Source organism: Odontesthes bonariensis, chromosome 7 (genome assembly GCF_027942865.1).
Source record: "Odontesthes bonariensis isolate fOdoBon6 chromosome 7, fOdoBon6.hap1, whole genome shotgun sequence".
NCBI lineage: Eukaryota > Metazoa > Chordata > Actinopteri > Atheriniformes > Atherinopsidae > Odontesthes > Odontesthes bonariensis.
Window position 1 is genome coordinate 40,698,665 of NC_134512.1, and position 6,688 is coordinate 40,705,352.

Here is a 6,688-nt window from a genome sequence, read left to right on the forward strand (position 1 = left end):
TACATACAGCATACAACATTTTACATACTGCATACTGCATACTACATACTGCATACTACATACTACATACTGCATACTACATACAGCATACAACATTTTACATACTACATACTGCATACTCCATACTGCATACAGCATACTGCATACTGCATACTGCATACTCCATACTGCAAACTGCATACTGCATACTGCATACTGCATACTGCATGCTCCATACTGCATGCTACATACTGCATACTGCATACTGCATACTACATACTGCATACTACATGCTACATACTGCATACTGCATACTGCATACTCCATACTGCAAACTGCATACTCATCGATCAGACAGTATGCAGAGCGTTTACCCACAATGCATTGCGCTCCTGCCCGAGCCGAAATCAGCCGGCCTGAAGCTGATTTCTCTTAAGCTCTAAACTCTGTAAACTTTAGCAACATTTGAAACATTTTCAGGAGAGAAAGTAGTCGTTTAGATCCCCAACGTGTTGAAAACCTGACAAAATACCGGCTGTTTACAATTTTGTTCCCACAAATTCGGCGCTACTAAAGCTAGCCGCAGTGAGCTAACGCACTTCCGGTTATTTTCACAAAATAAAATACCCGTTGCCTTTTATCATAGGAAAAGCCATTACCATACAATTAGTGCTTTTGTTTTGAAAACAGGAAGTGAACCTACCCTCGTTGTAGCTAGCTTGAAACTGCTGTTTTGACAGGAAGTGACGATCGGCGACGTCACGTTACGTTGCATCTTGGGTAGTTTGAGTATGAGTAGTAACCTCATGATGCATACCCAACATTTAGAGAATCTAGCATGCATCCGGGAACTTAAAAAAAGTTAAAGTTAGTATGAGTAATAGGAGAAGTAGGAGAAGTAAGAGTAGTAGGAGTACTAGGAGAAGTAGGAGAAGTAGGAGTAGTAGGAGTAGTAGGAGAAGTCGGAGTAGTATGTGGTTTCGAACACAGCCAATGTTGTTATCAGGTACAGACTTTCTAACCCTACTTTTAATCCACCTGCACAACACGTATAAAAGCTTTTATTATTGTAAAAGTCTGTTTATCACAGGCTTTTATTTTGTAAAATTCTGTTGCTCACAGAATTTTTATTCTGTAAAAGTCTGTTGCTCACAGGCTTTTATTTTGTAAAAGTCTGTAGCTCACAGGCTTTTAGTATTGTAAAAGTCTGTTTATCACAGGCTTTTAATAATGTAAAAGTCTGTTGCTCACAGGCTTTTATTTTGTAAAAGTCTGTTGCTAACATGCTTTTATTATTGTAAAAGTCTGTTGCTCACAGGCTTTTATTTTGTAAAAGTCTCTTGCTCACAGGCTTTTATTCTGTAAAAGTCTGTTGCTCACAGGCTTTTATTTTGTAAAAGTATGTTGCTCACAGGCTTTTATTTTGTAAAAGTCTGTTCCTCAGGCTTTTATTCTGTAAAAGTCTGTTGCTCACAGGCTTTTATTTTGTAAAATTCTGTTGCTCACAGGTTTTTATTCTTTAAAAGTCTGTTGCTCACAGGCTTTTATTTTGTAAAAGTCTGCTGCTCACAGGCTTTTATTTTGTAAAAGTATGTTGCTCACAGGCTTTTATTTTGTAAAAGTCTGTCGTTCAAAGGCTTTTATTTTGTAAAAGTATTTTGCTCACAGGCTTTTATTCTGTAAAAGTCTGTTGCTCACAGGCTTTTATTTTGTAAAATTCTGTTGCTCACAGGCTTTTATTCTGTAAAAGTCTGTTGCTCACAGGCTTTTATTTTGTAAAAGTCTGTTGCTCACAGGCTTTTATTTTGTAAAAGTCTGTTGCTCACAGGCTTTTATTTTGTAAAAGTCTGTTGCTCACAGGCTTTTATTTTGGTTAAGTCTGTTGCTCACAGGCTTTTATTTTGTAAAAGTCTGTCGTTCACAGGCTTTTATTTTGTAAAAGTATTTTGCTCACAGGCTTTTATTTTGTAAAAGTCTGTCGCTCACAGGCTTTTATTTTGTAAAAGTCTGTTGCTCACAGGCTTTTATTTTGTAAAATTCTGTTGCTCACAGGCTTTTATTCTGTAAAAGTCTGTTGCTCACAGGCTTTTATTTTGTAAAAGTCTGTTGCTCACAGGCTTTTATTCTGTAAAAGTCTGTTGCTCACAGGCTTTTATTTTGTAAAAGTATGTTGCTCACAGGCTTTTATTTTGGTTAAGTCTGTTGCTCACAGGCTTTTATTTTGTAAAAGTCTGTCGTTCACAGGCTTTTATTTTGTAAAAGTATTTTGCTCACAGGCTTTTATTTTGTAAAAGTCTGTCGCTCACAGGCTTTTATTTTGTAAAAGTCTGTCGTTCACAGGCTTTTATTTTGTAAAAGTCTGTTGCTCACAGGCTTATATTTTTGTAAAAGTTTGTTGCTCACAGGCTTTTATTTTGTAAAATTCTGTTGCTCACAGGCTTTTATTTTGTAAAAGTCTGTCGTTCACAGGCTTTTATTTTGTAAAAGTATTTTGCTCACAGGCTTTTATTTTGTAAAAGTCTGTCACTCACAGGCTTTTATTTTGTAAAAGTCTGTCGTTCACAGGCTTTTATTTTGTAAAAGTCTGTTGCTCACAGGCTTATATTTTTGTAAAAGTTTGTTGCTCACAGGCTTTTATTTTGTAAAATTCTGTTGCTCACAGGCTTTTATTTTGTAAAAGTCTGTCGTTCACAGGCTTTTATTTTGTAAAAGTATTTTGCTCACAGGCTTTTATTTTGTAAAAGTCTGTCGCTCACAGGCTTTTATTTTGTAAAAGTCTGTCGTTCACAGGCTTTTATTTTGTAAAAGTCTGTTGCTCACAGGCTTTTATTTTGTAAAAGTCTGCTGCTCACAGGCTTCTATTTTGTAAAAGTCTGCTGCTCACAGGCTTTTATTCTGTAAAAGTTTGTTGCTCACAGGCTTTTATTCTGTAAAAGTTTGTTGCTCACAGGCTTTTATTCTGTAAAAGTTTGTTGCTCACAGGCTTTTATTCTGTAAAAGTTTGTTGCTCACAGGCTTTTATTTTGTAAAAGTCTGTCGTTCACAGGCTTTTATTTTGTAAAAGTCTGTTGCTCACAGGCTTCTATTTTGTAAAAGTCTGCTGCTCACAGGCTTTTATTCTGTAAAAGTTTGTTGCTCACAGGCTTTTATTCTGTAAAAGTTTGTTGCTCACAGGCTTTTATTCTGTAAAAGTTTGTTGCTCACAGGCTTTTATTCTGTAAAAGTTTGTTGCTCACAGGCTTTTATTTTGTAAAAGTCTGTCGCTCACAGGCTTTTATTTTGTAAAAGTCTGTCGTTCACAGGCTTTTATTTTGTAAAAGTATTTTGCTCACAGGCTTTTATTTTGTAAAAGTCTGTTGCTCACAGGCTTTTATTTTTGTATAAGTCTGTTGCTCACAGGCTTTTATTTTTGTAAAAGTCTGTTGCTCACAGGCTTTTATTCTGTAAAAGTCTGTTGCTCACAGGCTTTTATTTTGTAAAAGTATGTTGCTCACAGGCTTTTATTTTGTAAAAGTTTGTTCCTCAGAGGCTTTTATTCTGTAAAGATCTGTCACTCACAGGCTTTTATTTTGTAAAAGTCTGTTGCTCACAGGCTTTTATTCTGCAAAAGTCTGTTGCTCACAGGCTTTTATTCTGTAAAAGTCTGTTGCTCACAGGCTTTTATTTTGTAAAAGTCTGTTGCTCACAGGCTTTTATTTTTTAAAAGTCTGCTGCTCACAGGCTTTTATTTTGTAAAAGTCTGTTGCTCACAGGCTTTTATTTTGTAAAAGTCTGTTGCTCACAGGCTTTTATTTTGTAAAAGAAAAGTATGTTGCTCACAGGCTTTTATTTTGTAAAAGTCTGTTGCTCAAATGCTTTTATTTTGTAAAAGTCTGTTGCTCACAGGCTTTTATTATTGTAAAAGTATGTTGCTCAAATGCTTTTATTTTGTAAAAGTATGTTGCTCAAATGCTTTTATTTTGTAAAAGTCTGTTGCTAAAATGCTTTTATTTTGTAAAAGTCTGTTGCTCAAATGCTTTTATTTTGTAAAAGTATGTTGCTCACAGGCTTTTATTCTGTAAAGGTCTGTCACTCACAGGCTTTTATTCTGTAAAAGTCTGTTGCTCACAGGCTTTTTTTCTGTAAAAGTCTGTTGCTCACAGGCTTTTATTTTGTAAAAGTCTGTTGCTCACAGGCTTTTATTTTGTAAAAGTCTGTTGCTCACAGCCTTTTATTTTGTAAAAGTCTGCTGCTCACAGGCTTTTATTCTGTAAAAGTCTGCTGCTCACAGGCTTTTATTCTGTAAAAGTCTGCTGCTCACAGGCTTTTATTTTGTAAAAGTCTGTTTCTCACAGGCTTTTATTTTTGTAAAATCTGTTGCTCACAGGCTTTTATTCTGTAAAAGTCTGTTGCTCACAGGCTTTTATTTTGTAAGAGTCTGTTGCTCACAGGCTTTTATTTTTTAAAAGTCTGCTGCTCACAGGCTTTTATTTTGTAAGAGTCTGTTGCTCACAGGCTTTTATTTTTTAAAAGTCTGTTGCTCACAGGCTTTTATTTTTGTAAAATCTGTTGCTCACAGGCTTTTATTTTTTAAAAGTCTGCTGCTCACAGGCTTTTATTTTTTAAAAGTCTGCTGCTCACAGGCTTTTATTCTGTAAAAGTCTTTCGCCCACAGGCTTTTATTTTGTAAAAGTCTGTCGCTCACAGGCTTTTATTCTGTAAAAGTCTGTCGCTCACAGGCTTTTATTTTGTAAAAGTCTGTTGCTCACAGGCTTTTATTCTGTAAAAGTCTGTTGCTCACAGGCTTTTACTCTGTAAAAGTCTGTTGCTCACAGGCTTTTATTTTGTAAAAGTCTGTTGCTCACAGGCTTTTACTCTGTAAAAGTCTGTTGCTCACAGGCTTTTATTCTGCAAAAGTCTGTTGCTCACAGGCTTTTATTCTGTAAAAGTCTGCTGCTCACAGGCTTTTATTTTGTAAAAGTCTGTTGCTCACAGGCTTTTACTCTGTAAAAGTCTGTTGCTCACAGGCTTTTATTCTGCAAAAGTCTGTTGCTCACAGGCTTTTATTCTGTAAAAGTCTGTTGCTCACAGGCTTTTATTCTGTAAAAGTCTGTTGCTCACAGGCTTTTATTTTGTAAAAGTCTGTTGCTCACAGGCTTTTACTCTGTAAAAGTCTGTTGCTCACAGGCTTTTATTCTGCAAAAGTCTGTTGCTCACAGGCTTTTATTCTGTAAAAGTCTGTTGCTCACAGGCTTTTATTTTGTAAAAGTCTGTTGCTCACAGGCTTTTATTTTTTAAAAGTCTGCTGCTCACAGGCTTTTATTTTGTAAAAGTCTGTTGCTCACAGGCTTTTATTTTGTAAAAGTCTGTTGCTCACAGGCTTTTACTCTGTAAAAGTCTGTTGCTCACAGGCTTTTATTTTGTAAAAGTCTGTTGCTCACAGGCTTTTATTTTGTAAAAGTCTGCTGCTCACAGGCTTTTATTTTGTAAAAGTCTGTTGCTCACAGGCTTTTATTCTGTAAAAGTCTGTTGCTCACAGGCTTTTACTCTGTAAAAGTCTGTTGCTCACAGGCTTTTATTCTGTAAAAGTCTGTAGCTCACAGGCTTTTATTCTGTAAAAGTCTGTAGCTCACAGGCTTTTACTCTGTAAAAGTCTGTTGCTCACAGGCTTTTACTCTGTAAAAGTCTGTTGCTCACAGGCTTTTATTCTGTAAAAGTCTGTTGCTCACAGGCTTTTATTCTGTAAAAGTCTGTAGCTCACAGGCTTTTACTCTGTAAAAGTCTGTTGCTCACAGGCTTTTACTCTGTAAAAGTCTGTTGCTCACAGGCTTTTACTCTGTAAAAGTCTGTTGCTCACAGGCTTTTATTCTGTAAAAGTCTGTTGCTCACAGGCTTTTACTCTGTAAAAGTCTGTTGCTCACAGGCTTTTATTCTGCAAAAGTCTGTTGCTCACAGGCTTTTATTCTGTAAAAGTCTGTTGCTCACAGGCTTTTATTTTGTAAAAGTCTGCTGCTCACAGGCTTTTATTTTGTAAAAGTATGTTGCTCACAGGCTTTTATTTTGTAAAAGTCTGTCGTTCAAAGGCTTTTATTTTGTAAAAGTATTTTGCTCACAGGCTTTTATTCTGTAAAAGTCTGTTGCTCACAGGCTTTTATTTTGTAAAATTCTGTTGCTCACAGGCTTTTATTCTGTAAAAGTCTGTTGCTCACAGGCTTTTATTTTGTAAAAGTCTGTTGCTCACAGGCTTTTATTCTGTAAAAGTCTGTTGCTCACAGGCTTTTATTTTGTAAAAGTCTGTTGCTCACAGGCTTTTATTTTGGTTAAGTCTGTTGCTCACAGGCTTTTATTTTGTAAAAGTCTGTCGTTCACAGGCTTTTATTTTGTAAAAGTATTTTGCTCACAGGCTTTTATTTTGTAAAAGTCTGTCGCTCACAGGCTTTTATTTTGTAAAAGTCTGTTGCTCACAGGCTTTTATTTTGTAAAATTCTGTTGCTCACAGGCTTTTATTCTGTAAAAGTCTGTTGCTCACAGGCTTTTATTTTGTAAAAGTCTGTTGCTCACAGGCTTTTATTCTGTAAAAGTCTGTTGCTCACAGGCTTTTATTTTGTAAAAGTATGTTGCTCACAGGCTTTTATTTTGGTTAAGTCTGTTGCTCACAGGCTTTTATTTTGTAAAAGTCTGTCGTTCACAGGCTTTTATTTTGTAAAAGTATTTTGCTCACAGGCTTTTA